This window comes from Bos taurus, chromosome 8 (assembly GCF_002263795.3).
Source record: "Bos taurus isolate L1 Dominette 01449 registration number 42190680 breed Hereford chromosome 8, ARS-UCD2.0, whole genome shotgun sequence".
NCBI classification, from domain to species: Eukaryota; Metazoa; Chordata; class Mammalia; order Artiodactyla; family Bovidae; genus Bos; species Bos taurus.
Window position 1 is genome coordinate 17,360,100 of NC_037335.1, and position 22,730 is coordinate 17,382,829.

The window sequence follows — 22,730 nt, forward strand, 5'->3', positions numbered from 1 at the left end:
AAGCTATGGCCTGTATTACCAACACTTAATTAAGAAAGGGGAAAACAAGTTGGTTAATTATGTGATTCTTGCAGTTTGTATGTAGAGAGAACAAAATCTAAGTTTTCTATAATTCTAACTTATGTTCTCTGGCATTTATATATATTTCTGATGATTTTGAGAATTCCAGTGCTTTTCAGAAGTCCTGTTGTGTTAACTTCTTCAATAGCCAGACAAAATTATATCTTTGTATTCTTATTTCTTCTCAGTATATTCTTGCTTCTTTTTAGCATTCCCACAGGCATTAACTCAGATTCATAGTTTTATATTTGTCATGTATAAATACATGCTAAGCACACATTATTTTCATATAATGTAGTCATAATCATTTAACTCTTGTACCTTGTGTGTTTTGACAACACTGCTGTTGTTTCTACCTTTGTTTCTGTTTTTGCATTTAATCAGCAGGTTGTGTAGAGACTGTTACTAGATTATCTGTGTAGAGAAGAATGCCATATAAGGGATGGAAAAGTTCAGAATGGGCAGGTTGATTCTCGTTCCCAGGGAAAAAGGAATGGAGACCCCGTTGTACAAATTAGCTAGTGCCGTGCTCTAAGGGTTTTTCTGCTCCCTTGTTCCAGCACCTGGAGCTCTCTTCAGAATTTCCTTCCTGGTGCTAACAGCCTATTTTGCTGTGACTCTTTTTTTTTTTAATGGTAACTTGAGTCATTTGAAAATTAGCGATGGAGGCAAAGAAGGAGAGAAAAATAACTCAGTAGCCGGATACCACAAAGCCCAGTTTTTAATGCTCAGGAGCCTTGATAGACACTCTTAGGTTCTCACTTCAGCATCAGAAACGTCAGGAACACAGTCATTGGTAAGTGACAGCCGGCAGGAGTGAGGAGACAGGAGATCCAAGCACAGCAGTACCATGTGCAGTACTGTTCGTGTGCATCCTGTGATTGAATGTAGAGGAAATGGTTACTTCTCAGCTCCTTTTGGAAAACAGGAAAGTAAGTCGTTTAGACAAATGCCTATGAAATGGTTAAAATTTTAAATTTTGTTGCATTATGTTGTATATTAGAAATTATTTAGAAGATTCAATTATGTGTAACACCTTACAGACGAATGTTAGTAAAACTGAAATCCGAACCAGAGGGTAAGTAACTTGCAGGGAGTTACCCAAGAAGTTGAGGTACCCCAGGAAACAGAAATGCTGGTAGGCTCAGTAAAGATTGCCTTTTTTCTAAATGGACTAATACTGTCTATTTTTAATATGCAGATTTTAAAAATTGATTTATTGTTATCTCTAACTTTTCTATTTTTGCTCACAGTTGGTTAATAAAAACAGAACATAATTCTCCTTGTGAATGCATTGTCATTTTATTTAATGGCTTGACCATTTAAGAAAATTCACTGAAGCTTACTTAGTATTAAAGTAACTGTTCAGTAGACCAAAATATAAAGCAGCATTGAATTTTCTCTGCTCTTTCAGGATAAAATAAATCTTATTATTATGCCCTATTAATAGTATATGATATTGGCAAGTTATTTAAATTATCTTTTCAGTTTTTTCAGCTTCTGAAATAGTCAATATTGAGAAACAGTAACTATGAATTAGGTAAATTGAAATTGGCATTTCTTTGTCTAGTACTGGTATTATTTATCTTGTTGATAGGAAATTCATTTATGAAACTGGCTGTGCTGAAGATGAGTATCAGACTCTACACTAACTTCTGCCCTCACTGAGAAAACATTTAAATGTAAATATAATCCAGTTGATTGATACTGTAGTAAAATAGCATTAGGATTAGTGTTATAAATCATTTTTAGCAAAAGGGTAGAAGAATGGTTTATATAAATTTTCTAAATTGGTCATTTGTGCTACAGTTAAAAAAATGCAGCTGCTATTTGTCAAAAGATATTTATTTTTCAGTTTATGTGCTTTACAGTTTCTTTTTTTGCCTTTTTAAAATTGGGGGATAATTGCTTTACAGTGTTGTGTTGGTTTCTGCCATATAACAGCATGAATCAGGCACAAGTATACATATATCCCCTCGCTCTTGACTCCTGAACCTCCGACCCACACCCTGCTCCCCTCTCCCCCCGCCGCCACCCCACCCCAGGTTGTCACAGAGCACCAGGTTGAGCTCCCCACTAGCTGTGTGTTTTACATATGGCAATGTGTATGGTTCAGTGCTGCTCTCTCTAATCACCCCATCCTCACCTTTTCCTGCTGTGTCCATGAGTCTGTTCTCTGTTTCTGTGTCAAAGTTATTTAATACATTGAAAATATTTTTAAAATATAAAACAAATCCTTGCTAATATTAATGAACTCTCATATATTTATCTATAAATAAATAAATTTTAAGATATTCAGTAATATTAAAGCAATTTAAATTGTTGCTTTAAAGTTTATAACTGGAGTATGTGTAATTTTGCAAATTATTCTCCTTTGTAACTTCAAGAATTAAGCTCTTATGTTTGTGTTCCTTCTTGGGAGTTGTTTATAAGAATTTTTTTTTAACTCTACATGATTAAATAGCTAAGTTAAAATTGTATATTTAGGATGAAGAGAAGAATTGAGATTTATAGTAGTTCCTTTAAAATATTGGAAAGGCTGCTATGTAGAAGACTGATTAGGTTTGTTCTAATAGAGAATAAAAGTAGGGCTAGTAGATAAGGTTGTTATTAGATACGGTTGGTTCAATTTGTTTATTTCAAATAGTCAGATGTATCAGAAAATGCATTCTGCTTTCTGATACATCCATATTGCTGAAAGTGTTTTCACACAAGTTACACAAATGGCCACTTGGTGGTGCTGCTGTGGAGAAGATTCAAGTAGTGTTTAAACATTTGGATGTTTGACCTTAATCTTGGAGTTCCTTTCCATCAGATTTTCTAAAGACCAGTGCCTAGTGCAGTGTTGGCACTTGTGAAGAGGGTTAATAACTGTTTTATTAAATTGTTTAATATAAGAATAATGAGATATACAATCGTCTCTCTCTCTCCATTACAATTAGCCCATACTCTTCCTGTACCTTTTGAAGGCCCACTGTTGAATTTAAATATGAGACTTTTCTGTATTTCTTTTCTTTTTTTTAAAGTAAACTGAGAAGGTTTTGGGATGTGTCATGCTCTGTGTGTGTTTTACTGAGAAGGAAATTATTACTCTTATTAATGAAATTATTACTCTTATCTATTAGAGAAAGACATGCAAACACACACAAAAATGCACACAGACTTTTATTATGATTAGACGCAAGTCTTGTCCCTTTTTTTTTTTAATTAATGTAGTTGCCTCACGCAATTATTTTGGCCTTCTAATTCAGGAGTTAGTGAATGATAGCTTTAAGAATTTACCTTGTTGAGAGCTTCAGGAATTTGAAAAGTAGAATTTAATAGGGAAAAATTGTTCGCAGTGGTTAACCCATGTGATGAAATTTAGATACTTTCAGCCTTTCAGACTGCTGGTCAACAAAGTATAATTATACACACTCCCTGAGAATATAAAATGAAAATACTCGAAATTTTAAAGTGAATAAATACATGGAAACTATTATGTAGTTTTTATGTATTTTTATGAATATATTTAAATTTCTTCCTTTAAAATTTTTCAGTTAAATATAGTAATTATAGTAGTTCATGTTAATTATGTATTAATTTATAAGTAAAAATAAATTTTGTGTGTCTGTAGTGGGACAGGTACTTAAAAATGTTTTCACTGATAGGTTTATGTAAACAATGAAGTTGAGAGATAACTCTTTCAGACTGTTATTAAGGATTGATGGTGACCATAAGTGTTCATTTATTACTTCTAAAAAATTAAATGTGATATGAGATTTTTCCATTGTTTAGCAAAGATACTAAACAAAAAAACTGTATGAGACTATTTGAATCCTTAAGGTGAGAGTAAATAGAAAAACTCAGCTAATTTTTGTTCTTACTGCTTTTGTTGTTATTGTTGTTCTGAGGTAATACTGCTCTAGTGTAAGCGAAGGTAGTTACGGAGGGGAACTAGAATAAAAAAGAATGAAGAAATGAATTTGCACTTAACAGAGGGGTTGATTTTAGCTGAAAAGAACTTCACAACCATGGAGGAATAAGTACAAGTTATAAAAAACTGAAAAGACAATGAGAAAAGTGTCATCAGACTTCATTGCTTAGTAAAGGAAGAGAGAATGGAGATCATCAGTCAGTTAAGTAGCATTTATAGGCCAGAAGCTTTATGTGAAGAGATCCCTGGTTTGGCAAATGAACTCTGCACACCCTCTTCATTTGAAGACCACAGTTGCAGGCAGGCCTGTTAGAGAGCTGAGGGGAGACTGAAAAGAAAGTGTTCCAAGCCTGTTGGGGAGTTGAAAGCAGAAAGCATGTGTACACTTGGACTGCTGGTTTGTTTTCAAAGTTGGAGTCTAATTCCTTTCCTCCTAGCCCTTGATTATCCCCTTGACTGGCTCTAACAAATACGTATTCACAGAGTGTGGCTTCTCAACACGAGTTAACTTCTTTAAAGATTTAAAACAAAATTGTTCTGGGGAAATGATATCCAATTCAGTGATTGGTGAAGTAAGAAGAGATTGTGGTATAACCATCAGTGTGGCTTAAGAATTTACATCTCTTTTCTCGTTCCTTTGAGCTTTTTCACAAGTTATTACCAGCAGTGACACCAAACATGATCCTCCCTGCTTTTTAATTTGTCTCTTTCTGTGAGTAGTAGTTAAATGAAAGGGTGAAAATTACATTTTATATGGCAAAGTAGCCCATACTCTTCCTGTACCTTGTGAAGGCCCCATGTTGAATTTAAATATGAGACTTTTCTGTGTTTCTTTTCTTTTTTTTAAAGTAAACTGAGAAGGTTTGGGGATGTGTCATGCTCTGTGTGTGTTTTACTGAGAATGAAATTATGAAGACTTGGATTCAGTATTTTGAGAGAAATGTTTGTTTCCATGTTTCTTTAAATTGTAAAGCATTATATCTCATTTTAAGCATTATATCTTGTGATGCGTTTGATAGTATCCCAGACACCCTGTGAGGAAGTATGTCTCTCCAGCTGCTTTGGAGTTCACATACGCCAAACCTCCTCAGATGTTTGAATCCCCTTTGGATCCTCTGTGCTTTTCAATCATTATGTTCTCATCCAGTTCATTGGAAAAAGTAACTCCTTATATAAAAGCTGTCCTCCCAAAGGGAAGATAGTAAATACTAGGCTTGTCAGCAGGCCCTGAACTTTTTATGTACCTAGCATCCTTAGCCTGTGATGTAATTGGCGGTTTTGGTTGCTGTGTCATATAGTTGATACATAATAAGCTTGTAGTTAACAAACTTTGTTTTTGAAAGGTAATACTTAAAAATTTTTTTGAATATCTTTAGATTTATAAAAAAAAATTGAGTGGAAACTACAGAGCTCCTGTATACCCACTTACCAGTTCTTCCAGTTTCCCATATTATCTTGCATTAGTGTGGTAAATTTGTTACACTTGATGCACAATATTAATACATTATCACTAACTAAAGTCCATAGTTTACATTAGGGTTCATTCTTTGTGCTGTACCTGTTGTGAGTTTTGGTAACTTACAATAAGGTATCCACCATGATAGTATCATACAGTATAGTTTTACCTGTTCATTCCTTTTTTCTCTCTCCCCCTAGACTCCTGGCAACCACCCACCTTTTTACTGTCTCTGTAGTTTTGTCTTTTCTGTAATGTCATTCAGCTGAGCTCATATAATACGTAGTTTTTGCAGATTGGCTTTTTTCACTTAGCAGTACACATTTGAGATTCTTCTGTGTCTTTTTATGATTTGATAACATTTCTTTTACTGCTGAATAATCTTCCATTGTATGAATGTACTGCAGTTTGCTTATCCTTTCACCTACTGAAGGACATCTTGCTTCCAAATTTGGCAGTTGTGACTAACGCTGTTACATTCATTTGTATGCAGGTTTTTGTGTGGACATAAGTATTCAACTCTGGGTCAATGCCATATTTAGTCTTGTAAGAAACAGCCACACTGTCTTTCAAAGCTCAGTACCATTTCACATTCCCATGAATGAGAGTTCCCGATGTTTCACATCGTTGCTGGCACTTGGTGCCTGCCAGTGTTTTGGATACCCACTCCAGTGCTCTTGCCTGGAAAATCCCATGGACGGAGGAGCCTGGTGGGCTGCAGTCCATGGGGTTGCGTCTGAGTGACTTCACTTTCACTTTCCACTTTCATGCATTGGAGAAGGAAATGGCAGCCCACTCCAGTGTTCTTGCCTGGAGAATCCCAGGGACGGCGGAGCCTGGTGGGCTGCCGTCTATGGGGTCGCACAGAGTCAGGCACGACTGAAGTGACTTAGCAGCAGCAGCAGCAGCAGCAGCGTTGTTTTGGATTTTGGCCTTTCTGATGGGTGTCTAGTTTTACTTTGCAGTGCCCACTGTAATGGTCTGTGATGTTGAGCGTCTTTTCATGTGCTTCTTTGCCATCTGTATCTCTTCTTTGGTAACTTGTCTCTTCACATCTTTTGTCCATTCAAAAATTTGGTCCTTTGTTTTTTGATAGTTGAGTTTTAAGAGTTCTTTATATATTTTGGATACCAGTCTTTTATCAAATGTGTTTTGTAAATATTTTCTCACAGTCTATGGCTTGTTTTTTTATCCTCTGAATTTCTATCCACATTTAATAAATACTTTTTGGGCCTTTGTCTCCCTCATATTATATTTATTTAGGTGGGTTTAAGGGATCTAGAAGATATGTTTGTCTGAACCAGCATTCTAATCTGTGAAGGTTTTGTGGTCATTCTGATTTTGTTAAGATCTGAGAGGCAGTACGAAAGGTTTAAATGCATAGATTTTCAAAATGTACTTGGGTTTGAATGTTGGTTCTGCCATTTAAGTTGTATAAACTGGGGCAAGTTACTTCAATTCTCTTTTCCTCAGTTTCCTCATTGGTGAAATGCAGATAATAAATGAATGCCTGTTCCACTACGTTGGCATAAGGATGAAATGGACTAATACTTGTGAAGTGCTTTAGAGAAATGAAATGCTTTGTACAAAGTAACTGTTCCATAAATATCAGCTACTGTTATAAAATTTCTACCATTATTAATGTCATTAATGTTTTCTGCTGCATCCCCTTAGTATCATCCTGGCTGTCTCTAATGGGTAAAAGTGTCACTGTGTCGGATCATAGTCTGCCTTTATGTAACTTCTATCCACTTGGTCCTTCTGTGTCCTTTGGGTTATAGACAGTGAATTCAGTATTTCCCTGAATGGCATGTCTTCAAATGTTAAGGCCGATCCCTTCTTTCTACAAACAAATTGTTGTTTTGTGCTGGGAACCAGGGATAGAAAGATGAATACAGTGTGGCCTGGCTTCACAAGAACTTAACTAGTCAAGGAAAACAGATGTGTAAATTAAATTTGCATATCTGTTTGTACTTGAACTTACGTATTCCCCTTTCTTCCCATTAAAGTGCTTGAACTCTTTATGTTGCTGGAACCAGCCCCTCTATTTGTATAGTGGCCACATTCCCTTCTGGGACTTGTAGTTGTTAACTCTCTTCATCAGGGTCCTACTCTCTAGTGAATCCTTGCCAGCAGCTATTTCTCTGGTCACTGCAGGGTCCTCATCTTGACCTACCAGCCGTGTGTGACACCTTTGATTATTTCTCGTTCCCTGACACTGTCTTTGTTCTTAGTCACCTTGGCATTATACTCCCCTCTACTTGACTTCTGAAGGCTGAGTGTCTTGGTACTTTTTTCTACAGTCCCAGCTAGTGATCTTACATAGTTTTAGTACTGGCATCTACGAATTTATTTCTTCAGTTCAGAACTCTTTCCAACATTTGTATATCCAGCTTACTTACTCGATGTTGAATATGCATCTTAAACATTAATATGTCCCATAATAAATTCTAGATCCTTACCTTGCCCTCCACCCCTTGTTTGCTTGCAGAGCAGCAAACAAACAAAACACAAACGTTGAACTCATATTTTTTTGTGGTTGCACCAAATGGCCTGAGGGATCTTCTTTTCCCAACCAGGAATAGAACCCATGTCCCCTGCGGTGGAAGCTCAGAGTTCTTTTTTTAATATAGCTCAGAGTTCTAAACCCTGGACCACTAGGAAAATCCTGAACTCATTCTTGATGAGTCCTTTTTTTTCTATCAGCAAAACCTGTCAACTTTGCTTTCAGAATATTCAGAATCCAGCCAATCCAAACACCTCTTCTTAGCCATTATTCTGGTGCTGATTCTTAGAGTATCCTGATCCCTCTCTTGCTGTCTATGCATTCCTATAGTCTTTTTTTCCACACAGCAGTCTGCATGATTGTTTTAAACTGTAAGAATGGTCATGTCACTCTTCTTCTCAAAGTCTTCCAAAATCTTTCCATCTCAAAATAAAATCTCAATTCCTTCCTTCTCTCTGGTGGCTGGTACCATATGGTATGGTGTGGTAGGGACAGTGCCACGTGATGTGACCTGTCACCTTCCCCCTAACTCCCTCTCTTCCTTCATCTTGATTTTCCCCTCCACTCTAAGCACTCTTAAGTCAAGGACTTGCTTTTGCTATTTCTTATAACTGTGCGCTCCTCCCCAAGAGAACCATGTCAGTCTCCACAGAGCATTTAGATCCCTGATCAGATGCTACCTGGTCTGTCTAAACTAATTAGCACTACCTTTTTCATAGTTCATAAATCTCTTAATCTATAGATTTACTGGGAATTGAAGTCAAACTTACTGTACTGTAGTCTTAGAGAAGTCACCTTTTGAAAGCCAGAACTCTGTTGCTGTGTCATGTGTTTAGTTCCTCCATATCTCACAGTAGGACTGGAAATCTATCACTGTGACTAGAAGTTTTAATATCTGTCTTGAAGTTTGTTCAAATCTGAGATTTATGCTTGTTCACACCCATGGTATGCTCTTATTTAGGTCAAACTACTTGTTCTTTAAGATTGTTGTTTAGTTGCTAACTTGTGTCTGACTCTTTTGTGACCTCATTGACTAGGCTGCCAGGCTCCTCTGTCCATAAGATTTCCCAGGTAAGAATACTGGAGTGGGTTGCCATTTTCTTCTCCAGGGAATCTTGCTGACCCTGGGATCAAACCCGCATCTCCTGCATTGCAGGCAGATTATTTACCACTGAGCCACCAGGCTCTCTTTAAGCTCAGACATCTCCAGATTGATGAGGCCTTTCTTAACCTATTTATGCTTGCCTCACTTTTTTTCCTCATTCCCCTTACTGTAGAATTGATTATCACCTCATTGATACCACTACTCCCTATTTTATTTACTTCTGTTATAACATCGCCCAATTCAATAAACATTTATGGATACCTAAATTTAGATACTGTAAGGTAAAGGATTTGGAGAAAGCAGTGGCAACCCACTCTAGTACTCTTGCCTGGAGAATCCCAGGGACAGGGGAGCCTGGTGGGCTGCCATCTATGGGGTCACACAGAGTCAGACACGACTGAATCGACTTAGCGGCAGTAGCAAGGTAAAGGATTATATCTTAGAATTCTTTCACTGATTGTATATAGTGGATACTCATATTCTTTTGAATAAGTGGATGATAGCTGATTAAAAGAATTCCTTCTTTCTGTTCTACCCTGTCCAGTGTGTACAAGTTCTTAAAAAGAAAAGTGAAATAGAATGTTAGTTATATTTGTCCTTTGATATTCTACCACCTACCCCAAAGATTGAGTTGCTTATAAGCGTGTTTTTCTTTCTGGTTTTAACAAAACTGAGTTAAATTTTGGTTCATTTCCCTTAGCCTTTAGATTTGTTTATATTACTTGTACAGATTCATATCAGTCTTTTATATTAAGCATTGATCATGTGCCCTTTTTAAAATATGTGGTCTTCATAGAGGTTCTTTTTTTTTTCTTTTTTGTCCTTTTTTTTAAATTGGCTTACCTGTATTTTTAAAAATTAATTTATTTATTTTATTGAAGGATAATTGCTTTACAGAATTTTGTTGTTTTCTGTCAAACCTCAACATGAATCAGCCATAGGTATACATATATCCCCTCCCCTTTGAACCTCCCTCCCATTTCCCTTCCCATCCCACCCCTCTAGGTTGATGCAGAGTCCCTGCTTGAGTTTCCTGAGCCATACAGCAAATTTCCGTTGGTTGTCTATTTCACATATGGTAATGTAAGTTTCCATGTTGCTCTCTCCATACGTCTCACCCTCTCCTCCCCTCTCCCCACATGCATAAGTCTGTTCTCTGTTCTCTGTTTCTGTTTCTCCATTGCTGCCCTGGAAGTAAATTCTTCAGTACCATTTTTCTAGATTCCATATATGTGCATTAGTATATGATATTTATCTTTCTCTTTCTGACTGACTGCACTCTGTATAATAGGTTCATCCACCTCATTAGAACTGACTCAAATACGTTCCTTTAATGGCTGAGTAATATTCCATTGTGTATATGTACCACAACTTCTTTATCCATCCATCTGTCAATGGACATCTAGGTTGCTTCCATGTTCTAGCTATCGTAAATAGTGCTTCAGTGAACATTGGGATACATGTGTCTTTTTCAGTTTTGGTTTCCTCAGGGTATATGCCTAGGAGTGGGATTGCTGGGTCATATGGTCATTTTCTTTCTAGTTTTTTGAGGAATCTCCATATGTTCTTCCATTTGGCTGTATCAGTTTACATTCCCACCAACAGTGCAAGAGTGTTTCCTTTTCTCCACACCTTCTCCAGCATTTATTGTTTGTAGACTTTTTGATGATGGCCATTATGACTGGTGTGAGGTGATATCTCATTGTAGTTTTGATTTGCATTTCTTTAATAATGAGCAATGTTGAGTATCTTTGCATGTGTTTGTTAGCCATCTGTATGTCTTCTTTGCAGAAATGTTTGTTTAAGTCTTTTTCCCACTATTTGATTGGGTTGTTTGTTTTTCTAGTATTGAGTTGTATGAGCTGCTTGTATATTTTGGAAATTAATCCTTTGTCAGTTGCTTAATTTGCTGTTATTGTCTCCCATTCTGAGGGTTGTCTTTTCATCTTGCTTATAGGTTCCTTTGCTGTGCAGAAGCTTTTAAGTTTAATCAGGTCCCAGTTGCTTACTTTTGTTTTTATTTCCATTACTCTAGAAGGTGGGTCATAGAGGATCTTGCTTTGACTTATGTCACTGAGTATTCTACCTGTGTTTTCCTCTAAGAGTTTTATAGTTTCTGGTCTTACATTTAGCTCTTTAATCCATTTTGAGTTTATCTTTGTGTATGCTGTTAGGAAGTATTCTAACTTCATTCTTTTACATGTAGCTGTCCAGTTTTCCCAGCATCACTTTTGAAGAGACTGTCTTGGCTCCATTGTATATTCTTGCCTTCTTTGTCAAAAATAAGGTACCCATACGTGAATGGGTTTATTTCTGGGCTTTCTGTCTTGTTCCATTGGTCTATATTTCTGTTTTAGTGCCAGTATCATACTCTCTTGATGACTGTAGCTTTGTAGTATAATCTGAAATCAGCAAGGTTGATTCCTCCAGCTCCATTCTTTCTCAAGACTACTTTGTTTATTCAGGGTCTTTTGTGTTTTCCATATGAATTGTAAAATTTTTTTTTCTAGTTCTGTGAAAAATGCCATTGGTAATTTGATAGGGGTTGCATTGAATCTGCAGATTGTGTTTGGTAGTATAGTCATTTTCACAATATTGATTCTTCCTACACCCAGAAACACAGAATATCTCTTCATCTGTTTATGTTGTCTTTGATTTCTTTCATTAGCGTCTTATAATGATCTGTGTACAGTTCTTTTGTCTCCTTAGATAAGTATATTCCTAGATATTTAATTCTTTTTGTTGCAGTGGTGAATGGGATTGATTCCTTAATTTCTTTCTGCTTTTTTCATTGTTAGTATATAGAAATGCAAGTGATTTCTGTGTATTGACTTTGTATCCTGTGACTTTCCTAAATTTACTGATTAGCTCTAGTAATTTTGTGTAAATTTAAAAAAATTTAATTAATTATCACAAAATTTTTTGTGTGGGTATCACAAAAACCCACAGAAAATCTTTAGGGTTTTCTGTGTACAGTATCTTGTCATCTGCAAACAGTGAGAGCTTTACTACTTCTTTTCTGATCTGGATTCCTTTTATTTCTTTTTCTTCTCTGATTGCTGTAGCTAGGACTTCCAAAACTATGTTGAATAATAGTGGTGAAAGTGGACACCTTTGCCTTGTTCCTGATCTTAGAGGAAATGCTTTCAGTTTTTCACCATTGAAAATAATGTTTGCTGTAGGCTTATCATCTATGGTCTTTGCTGTGTTGAGGTAGGTTCCTTCTATGCCCATTTTTTGAAGAGTTTTAATCATGAATGGGTGCTGAATTTTGTCAAAGGCTTTTTATACATCTATTGAGATGGTTATGTGGTTTTTATCTTTCAATTTGTTAATATGGTGTATCACATTGATTGATTTGCATATATTGAAGAATACTGGCATCCCTGGAATAAACCCAACTTGGTCATGGTGTATGAACTTTTTGATGTGTTGCTGGATTCTGTTTGCTGAAATTTTGTTGAGGATTTTCGCATCTGTGTTCATCAGTGATATTGGCCTGTAGTTTTCTTTTTTTGTATTGTCTCTGTCTGGTTTTGGTATCAGGGTAATGGTGGTCTTGTAGAATGAGTTTGGAGGTGTTCTTTCCTCTGCAGATTTTGGAAAGAGTTTTAGGATGATAGGCATTAGCTCTTCTCTAAATGTTTGATAGCATTCACCTGTGAAGCTGCCGGTCCTGGGCTTTTGTTTTTTAGGAAATTTTTGATCACAGCTTCTATTTCAGTGCTTGTAATTGGGTTGTTTATAATTTCTATTTCTTCTTGTTTCAGTCTTGGAAGATTAAACTTTTCTAAGAATCTGTCCATTTCTTCCAGGTTATCCATTTTATTGCCATATAGTTGTTCATAATAGTCTCTTATAATCCTTTGTATTTCTGCATTGTCTGTTGTAACCTCTGCTTTTTCATTTCTTATTTTGTTGATTTGATTCTTCTGTCTTTTTTTCTTGATGAATCTGGCTAAAGGTATGTCAATTTTTTTTTTTTCTTTTCAAAGAACAAGCTTTTTGTTTTATTAATCTTTACTATTGTTTCTTTCATTTCTTTTTCATTTATTTCTGCTCAGATCTTTATGATTTCTTTCCTTCTATTAATTTTGGGTTTTTTTGTTTGTTTATTTTTTCTTTTCCCAGTTGTTTTAGGTGTAAAGTTAGGTTGTCTATTTGATGTGTTTTCTTTTGTTTTGTTTCTTGGGGTAGGATTGTATTGCTATAAATTTCCCTCTTAGGACTGCTTTTGCTGCATCCCACAGGTTTTGAGTTGTCATGTTTTCATTGTCATTTGTTTCTAGAAAATTTTTGATTTCCCTTTTGATTTCTTCAGTAACCTGTTGGTTATTTAGAAAGGTGTTGTTTAATCTCCATGTGTTTGTGTTTCTTACAGTTTTTTTTCTTATAATTGATATCTAGTCTTATAGCTTTGTGGTCGGAGAGGATGCTTGATACGATTTCAATATTCTTAAATTTACTGAGGTTTGATTTGTGACCCAAGATGTGGTCTATCCTGGAGAATGTTCCATGTGCACTTGAGAAGAAGGTGTATTCTTCTGCATTTGTATGGAATATCCTGAAGTTATGAATGAGATCCATCTCATCTAATGTATTATTTAAGACTTGTGTTTCCTTATTTTCTGTTTTGATGATCTGTCCATTTCTCCTTTTATGTCTATTAGTAATTGTTTTAAATATTGAGGTGCTCCTATGTTGGGTGTACAGATATTTACAATTGTTATGTCTTCCTCTTGGATTGATCCCTTGATCATTATGTAGTGTCCTTCCTTATCTCTTGTAATCTTCTTTATTTTAAGGTCTATTTTGCCTGATATGAGGACAAAAGCTGTCTATTTTGTCAGCTTTCTTTTGCTTCCCATTTGCATGGAGTATATTTTTCCATCCTCTCACTTTCATTCCGTATGTGTCTTTAGGTCTGAAGTTTGTTTCTTGTAGAGAGCATGTATATGGGTCTTGTTTTTGTATCCATTCAGCCAGCCTGTGTCTTTTGGTTGGAGCATTTAATCCATTCACATTTAAAGTAATTATTGATATATATGTTCCTATTACCATTTTCTTAATTTTGGGGGGTTGATTTTGTAGATCTTTTTCTTCTCTTGTATTTCTTGACTATATAAGTCCCTTTAACATTTGTTGTAAAGCTGCTTTGGTAGTACTGAATTCTCTTAACTTTTGCTTGTGTGAAAAGCATTTTATTTCTCCATCAATTTTGAATGAGATCCTTGCTGGGTATAGTAATCTTGGTTGTAGATTTTACACTTTCAGTGCTTTAAATATATTCTGCCGTTCCCTTCTGGCCTGCAGAGTTTCTGCTGAAAGATCAACTGTTAAACATATGGGATTCCCCTTGTATGTTACTTGTTGCTTTTCCCTTGCTACTTTTAATATTCTTTCTTTGTGTTTAGTCTTTGCTAGTTTGGTTAGTATGTGTCTTAGTGTGTTTCTCCTTGGGTTTATCCTGTATGGGGCTCTTTGTGCCTCTTGGACCTGATTGACTATTTCCATTTCCACGTTTGGGAAATTTTCAACAATAACCTCTTCAAAAATTTTCTCATACCCTTTCTTTTTCTCTTTCTGGGACCCCTAGAATTCAAATGTTGGTGCTTTTGATATTGTCCTTAGGTCTCTGTGGCTATCTTCAGTTCTTTTCATTCCTGTACTTTATTCTTCTCTTCAGAGGTTATTTTCACCATTTTATCTTCCAGCTCACTGATTCATTCTTCCACTTCTGCTACTGATTCCTTTTAGAGTATTTTTAATTTCAGTAATTGTATTGTTTGTATGTTTATTCTTTAATTCTTCTAGGTCTGTGTTAATTGATTCTTGCATTTTCTCTATTTTGTTTTCAAGGTGTTTGATCATCTTTACTATCATTATTCTGAATTCTTTTTCAGTTAGTTTGCCTATTTTCTCTTCATTTGTTTGAATTTCTGTGTTTCAAGTTTGTTCCTTCATTTGGGTAGTATTTCTCTGCCTTTTCATTATTTTTTTAATTGTGTTTGAGGTCTCCTTTTCCCAGGCTTCAAGGTTGAATTCTTTCTTCCTTTTGGTTTCTGTCCTACTCTGGTTGGTCCAGTGGTTTGTGTAAGCTTCATATAGGCTGAGATTTTTGCTGAGTTTTTTGGTTGGTTGGTTGTTTTTCCTCTGTTGGGCAAGGCTGAGTGAAGTGGTAATCCTGTCTGCTGATGATTGGGTTTTTTATTTTTGTTTTGTTTGTTGTTTAAATGAGGTGTCCTGCACAGGGTGCTACTGGTGGTTGGGTGGTTGGATCTTGTATTCAGGTGGTTTCCGTTGTGTGAGTTCTCACTATTTGATATTCCTTAGGTTTAGTTCTCTGGTAGTATAGGGTCTTGGAGTCAGTGCTGTCACTCCAAAGGCTCAGAGCTTGATCTCTGGTCAGGAACGAAGATTCCACAAGTGGTTTGTTATGGCATTAAGTGAGAATGAAACAAATACCCAAAAACAAGAAACCAAAGATGACCTCCAGACAAATGGCAGTTACAAAATCAGGCAAATAATAATTAAAATAATGGAATATACACATATACATATATACCCATAAGCAAAGTCAAAATAGTCCAACAAAATAAAGTACAATAGATTGACCCAGCGAACAAAGGAAATCAAAAATTATATTTACCAGTAAAGAACAAAACTAAAGCACAAACTGGAAAACAAAACTAAAGCAAGGTGCCAAGTGGAGAGTAGAACAGTGAAAGCAAAACTAACAAATATGTTGAGAGGAAAGAAAAGAAAGAAAGAATAGATAAGCAAAGTTAGTAGATAAAGAAGATTTATGTACATTAAAGATTAACTGCAAGGGGAAAAGAACAGTAGGAAAGGCAAACAAAGGAAAAAATGTAGAAGAAATATAATAGCATTAAAAAAATTAAAACTTAAAATTATAAAAAAGAGAAAAGAAGAGAGAGAGAAAAAAAAGGAAAACTCCACAGAACTATAAAAGCCCAACCTAGAGGCAGAGGTTTATAACAACAATAAAAAGTGTAACTGAATATATATATACACACACCCATAAGCAAAATCAAAACAATCCAACAAAAATAAAGTACAGTAGATTCACCTGGCAAACAAAGGAAACCAAAAATTATATCTACCAGTTAAGAATAAAACTAACAGGTGGTCCTAAGATGGCTGAGGAATAGGATGGGGAGACCACTTTCTCCTGCACAAATTCATCAAAAGATCATTTGACTGCTGAGCAACTTCCACAAAACAACTTCTGATTGCTGGTGGAGGACACTAGGCACCCAGCAAGGCAGCCCATTCTCTTCAAAATGAGGTAGGACAAAATATAAAAGACAAAAAGAGAGACAAGAATTAAGGATGGAGACCTGTCTTTGAGAGGGAGTCGTGAAGGAGGAGAAGTTTCCAAACACTAGAAAACCCTCTCACTAGTGGGTATGTGGGGAGTTTTAGAATCTCAGGCCAACATAACCGGGAGGAAAAAGCAAACAAGCCTACAGAATACATGCCTAATCGCAACTCCCAGCGGAGAAGTAGCCCAGACACTTGCGTCCACCACCAGCTAGCGGGGGCCGGACAGGGAAGCATGGGTTGCATGCTTAGGGAGAGGACTGGGCCTGAATCCCCTGAGGACAATCTGAGGGAGCTAACATGGGATAGCAGCCCAAACTGTGGGATAGCCAGAGAGAGGAAAAAACAAACAAACCGAACTTTGCCATGAAAAGCTCTAACTAAGGCCCAGCCTGGCCTGCTCACAGAACAAAGGATTGAGTGAATACCAAAGAAGAGGTAGCCTGCTGCACTCAAGCCCCTCCCCCTGCCGGAGGCAGAGAGGCAGGTGTGTGACAGCCAAAGCCAGAAGGCAAGCGGCAATCTCAGCCCCAGAAATGGGCTTCCTCCACCAAACTGTGAGCCGGCTCCCAGTTGCTAGCCAAGTCTTCCTGGGATCCTGGATGGTTAACATCTGCCAGGAGGGTCACAGCCAGAGATCAGCTCCCAAGAGGAGGACACACGTGGCATACCTGAGATGGAGCTCTTGCAGTCCACTCGGGAAACTGAGCGGCTGGGATCAGGGAGGTGATTAAGATGTACAGCCCACCTGGGACAGTGCACTCACCAAGCATCTGGTTGCCTGAGCTGCTTGGACCTGGGAAGGGCACAAAATGCATGCCCAACTGAGTCTGTGCCTTTGTGGAGTACCCGAGAACCTGAACCTGAGCATCTTAGACCTGGAAAGTGCACAAAACACAGGGCCCACTTTGGACAGTACCCCTGCAGAGCAGCCCGGAACCTGAGCAGTGTAGACCAGGAAAGCACACACCGCCTTGAGCTGGAGCAAACCCAGTATGGTCCATACACTGTGAGCACTCCCCATACATGCCAGTGATATTTGTTTGCATTGTCCCTCCCTCCCCACAACACAACTGAACAAGTTAGCCTAAATAAGTTACCATCATTGCCCCCTTGTGTCAGGGCAGAAATTAGACACTGAAGAGACTAGCAAACAGAGGAAGCCAAAATAAATAAGAGGGAACTGCTCTGTGACAGATGCAACAGATTAAAATCCTGTAGTTAGCACTGAGTAAGCATTGGAAGGGACCAATAGACCTTGAGAAGAAGTGTAAGCTGGAACAAGGAACTATCTGAAAGTGAACTGACCCCACACTGCCCTCAACAGCTCCGGAGAAATTTCTAGATATATTTTTACTATTATCATTTTTTAATTTTAAAAAATTTTAAGTTCTTTATTACTCCTTTAACTTTCATTTTTATAACCTACTATTTACCTTGAAAAAAAGACCCTGTTTTTAAAGGAAATTTCATATATATATATATTTTATAATTTTTGTGACTTATTTTGTTTTGTATTTTTAATATTGTATTTTTGAGAGTCTAACCTCTACTCTAGATTTTTAATCTTTGCTTTTTGGTATTTGTTATCAATTTTGTACCTTTAAAAATCTAGTCTTCGGTTCCCATTTTTACTTAGGGGTGTGATGATTGGCGGAGAAGGCAATGGCACCCCACTCCAGTACTCTTAACTGGAGAATCCCAGGGACGGAGGAACCTGGTGGGCTTCCGTCTATGGGGTCGCACAGAGTTGGACACGACTGATGCGACTTAGCAGCAGCAGCAGCAGCAGTGATGACTTGCTTTGCTCTCTCCCCTTTTGACTCTCCCTTTTCTCCCCCAGGTTACCTCTATCTCTTCCTTCCCCCTTCTCTACTTAATTCTGTGAATCTCTGTGGGTTCGGGCTGCGGAGGACACTTAGGGAGCTGATAACTGGCTAGATTGCTCTCTCCCCTTTTGACTCCCTGTCTTGTCCTCCTGGTCACCTCTATCTCCCTCTTCCCTCTTCTCTTCTCCATGTAACTTTGTTAACCTCTCTAGGTGTCCCTCACTGTGGAGAATCTTTTCACCATTGACCTAGATGTTTTATCATCTCTGTTGTATATAGATGGGGAGACGTCTTGAGGCTACTGTAAGAATAAGACTGAAAGCGAGAGGCAGGAGGCTTAAATCCAAAACTTGAGAACATCAGAAAACTCCTGACTCCAGGGAACATTAATCAATAAGAGCTCATCCAAAAGCCTCCATACGTACAGTGAAACCAAGCTCCACCCAAGAGCCAATAAGTTCCAGAGCAAGACATACCATGCTAATTCTCCAGCAATGCAGGAACACAGCCCTGAGCATTAAAATACAGGCTGCCCAAAGCCATGCCAAACCCATAGACACCCCAAAACTCACTACTGGACACTTCATTGCACTCCAGAGAGAAGAGATCCAGCTCCACCCACCAGAACACAGACACAAGCTTCCCTAACCAGGAAACCTTGACAAGCCACTCATCGAACCCCACCCACAAAGAGCAACCTCCACAATAAAAAGAAACCACAAATTTCCAGCCTACAAAAAGGTCACCCCCAAACACAGCAATCTAAACAAAATGAAAAGGCACAGAAATATTCAGCAGGTAAAGGAACATGATAAATGCCCACCAAACCAAACAAGAGGAGGAGATAAGGAGTCTACCTGGAAAAGAATTCAGAATAATGATAGTAAGGATGATCCAAAATGTTGAAAACAAAATGGAGTTACAGATAAATAGACTAGAGACAAGGATTGGGAAGATGCAAGAAATGTTTAACAAGGACCTAGAAGAAATAAAAAAGAGTCAATATATAATGAATAATGCAATAACTCAGATCAAAAACACTCTGGAGGGAACCAACAGTAGAATAACTGAAGCAGAAGACAGGATAAGTGAGGTGGAAGATAGAATGTTGGAAAGAAATGAAGCAGAGAGGGGAAAAGGAAAAAGAATTAAATGAGGACAACCTCAGAGACCTCTGGGACGATGTTAAACACCCCAACATTCGAATCATAGGAGTCCCAGAAGAAGAAGACAGAAAGGGCGTGAGAAGATACTTGAGGGTATAACAGTTGAAAACTTCCCTAAAATGGGGAAGGAAATAGCCACCCAAGTCCAAGAAACCCAGAGAGTCCCAAACAGGATAAACCCAAGGCGAAACACCCCAAGACACATATTAATCAAATTAATGAAGGTCAAACACAGAGCAAATATTAAAAGCAGCAAGGGAAAAGCAACAAATAATACACAAGGGGATTCCCATAAAGATAACAGCTGATCTTTCAATAGAAACTCTTCAGGCCAGAAGAGAATGGCAGGACATACTCAAAGTGAGGAAACAGAAAAACGTACAACCCAGATTACTATACCCTGCAAGGATCTCATTCAGATGTGAAGGAAAAATCAAAAGCTTTACAGACAAGCAAAAGCTGAGAGAATTCAGCACCACCAAACCAGCTCTTCAACAAATGCTAAAGGATCTTCTCTAGACAGGAAACGCATAAAAGGTTTCCCAGAACGACAAAGTAAATGGCAGTGGGATCATACTTATCAATAGCTACCTTAAATGTAAATGAGTTGAATGCCCCAACCAAAAGAAAAGACTGGCTGAGTGGATACAAAAACAAGATCCCTATTATACTGTCTAGAAGAGACCCACCTCAAAACAAGGGACACATACAGACTGAAAGTGAAGGGCTGGAAAAAGATATTTCATGCAAATGGAATGCATGAAAATGCAAATGCAAAAGAAGTAGCAATACTCATATCAGATAAGACAGACTTTGAAATAAAGACCGAGAAAAGAGACAAAGAAGGACACTACATAATGATCAAGGGATCAATCCAAGAAGATATAGCAATTATAAATACATATGCACCCAACATAGCACCACAATATGTAAGGCAAATGGTAACAAGTATGAAAAGGGAAATTAACAGTAACACAATTATATTGAGAGACTTTAATACTCCACTCACACCTATGGATAGATCGACTAAATGGAAAATTAGCAAGGAAATACAAATTTTAATTGATACAATGGACAAGTTAGATCTAATTGATATCGATAGGACATTTCACCCCAAAACAATGAATTTCACCATTTCCTCAAGTGTACACGGACATTCTCCAGGATAGATCCCATCCATGGCCATAAATCTAGCCTGGGTAAATTCAAAAAAATTGAAATCATTTTAAGCATCTTTTCTGATCAAAATCTGGTAAGATTAGATGCCAACTACAGGAAGAAAAGTATTAAAAATACAAACATGGAGGCTAAACAGCACACTTCTCAATAACCAGCAAATCACAGAAGAAATCAAAAATGAAATGAAAATATGCATAGAAACAAAATGAAAACACTACAACCCCAAATCTATGGGATTCAGTAAAAAGCAGTGCTAGGGGGAAGGTTCATAGCAATACAAGCTTACCTCAAGAAACAAGAGAAAAATCAAATAAATAACCTCACTCTAAACCTAAAGCAACCAGAGAAAGAATAAATGAAGATCCCCAGGGTTAGTGGAAAGAAAGAAAGAAATAAAAATTAGGGCAGAAATAAAAACAAAGGAGACTATAGCAAAAATCAACAAAACTAAAAGCTGTTTCTTTGAGAAGATAAAATTGACAAACCTTTAGCCAGACTCATCAGGAAAAAAAGGGAGAAGAATCAGGTCAACGAAATTAGAAATGAAAATGGAGAAATCACAACAGACAACACAGAAATACAAAGGATCATAAGAGACTACTATCAGCAACTGTATGACAGTAAAATGGACAACTTGGAAGAAATGGACAAATTCTTAGAAAAGTATAACATTCCAAAACTGAAGAAGAAAGAGAAAATGTGAACAGTCCCATCACAAGCACAGAAATCAAAACTGTTATCAAAAATCTTCCAACAAACAAAAGCCCAGGACCAGATGGCTTCATAGGTGAATTCTACCAAAAATTTAGAGAAGAACTAACACCTATCTTACTCAAACTCTTCCAGAAAATTATAGAGGAAAGTAAACTGCCAAAATCATTCTATGAGGCCACCATCACCCTAATACCAGAACCAGACAGAGATGCCACAGAAAAAGAAAACTACAGTCCAGTATCACTGATGAACATAGATGCAAAAATCCTCAACAAAATTCTAGCAAACAGAATCTAACAACATATTAAAAAGATCATACATTATGACCAAGCTTTATCCCAGGGATGCAAGCATTCTTCAATATTTGCAAGTCAATCAATGTGTTCACCACATGAACAAATTGAAAGATAAAAATCATATGGTTATCTCAATAGATGCAGATAAAGCCTTTGACAAAATTCAACATCCACTTATGATAAACCCCCTAGAAAGCAGGCATAGAAGGGATGTACCTCAACATAATAAAAGCCATATATGATAAACCCCCAGCAAACATTATCCTTAATGGTGAAAAATTGAAAGCCTTTCCCCTAAAGTCAGGAAGAAAACAAGGGTGCCCACTCTCACCACTACTCTTCAACATAGTTTTGGAAGTTTTAGCCACAGCAATCAGAGAAGAAAAAGAAATAAAAGGTATCCAGAATGAAAAGAAGTAAAACTCTCCCTGTTTGCAGATGACATGATCCTATACATAGAAAACCCTAAAGACACCACCAGAAAATTATTAGAGCTAATCAATGAATATAGTAAAGTTGCAGGATATAAAATTAACACACAGAAGTCCCTTGTATTCCTATACACTAACAATGAGAAAACAGAAAGAGAAATTAAGGAAACAATTCCATTCATGATTGCAATGAAAAGAATAAAATACTTAGGAATAAATCTACCAAAGAAACAGAAGACCTATATATAGAAAACTATAAAACACTGATGAAAGAAATCAAAGATGACACAAATAGATGGAGAAATATACTGTGTTCATGGAGCGGTAGAATCAATATAGTGAAAATGAGTATACTACCCAAAGCAATCTATAGATTCAATGCAATCCCTATCAAGCTACCAACGTGATTTTTTTTTCAGAGAACTAGAAGAAATAATTTCACAATTTGTATGGAAATACAAAAAACCTGGAATAGCCAAAGCAATCTTGAGAAAGAAGAATGGAACTGGAGGAATCAACCTGCCCGACTTCAGGCTCTACTACAAAGCTGCAGTCATCAAGACAGTATGGTACTGGCACAAAGACAGAAATATAGATCAATGGAACAAAATAGAAAGCCCAGAGATAAATCTACACACCTATGGACACTTTATCTTTGACAAAGAAGACAAGAATATATAATGAAGAAAAGACAACCTCTTTAACAAGTGGTGCTGGGAAAACTGGTC

General features: G+C 37.0%; 1 protein-coding gene and 1 long non-coding RNA gene across 5 annotated transcripts in view; one reads left to right on the forward strand and one right to left on the reverse strand.

Annotated features, from left to right (window-relative positions):
• The window catches only part of CAAP1 (caspase activity and apoptosis inhibitor 1), a 74,144-nt gene that overhangs the window by 30,309 nt on the left and 21,105 nt on the right, over positions 1-22,730 (forward strand). The gene's annotated exons all lie outside the window — the stretch shown is intronic.
• Positions 764-9,438, reverse strand: LOC112447777 (uncharacterized). 2 transcript variants are annotated; one of them, XR_009495518.1, is made up of 2 exons: positions 8,709-9,438; positions 764-935 (listed from the first exon to the last, which is right to left on the reverse strand). It is a non-coding gene; the product is annotated as an uncharacterized lncRNA (long non-coding RNA). The 2 variants fall into 2 exon arrangements; XR_003035967.2 differs by having other exon boundaries at positions 764-974.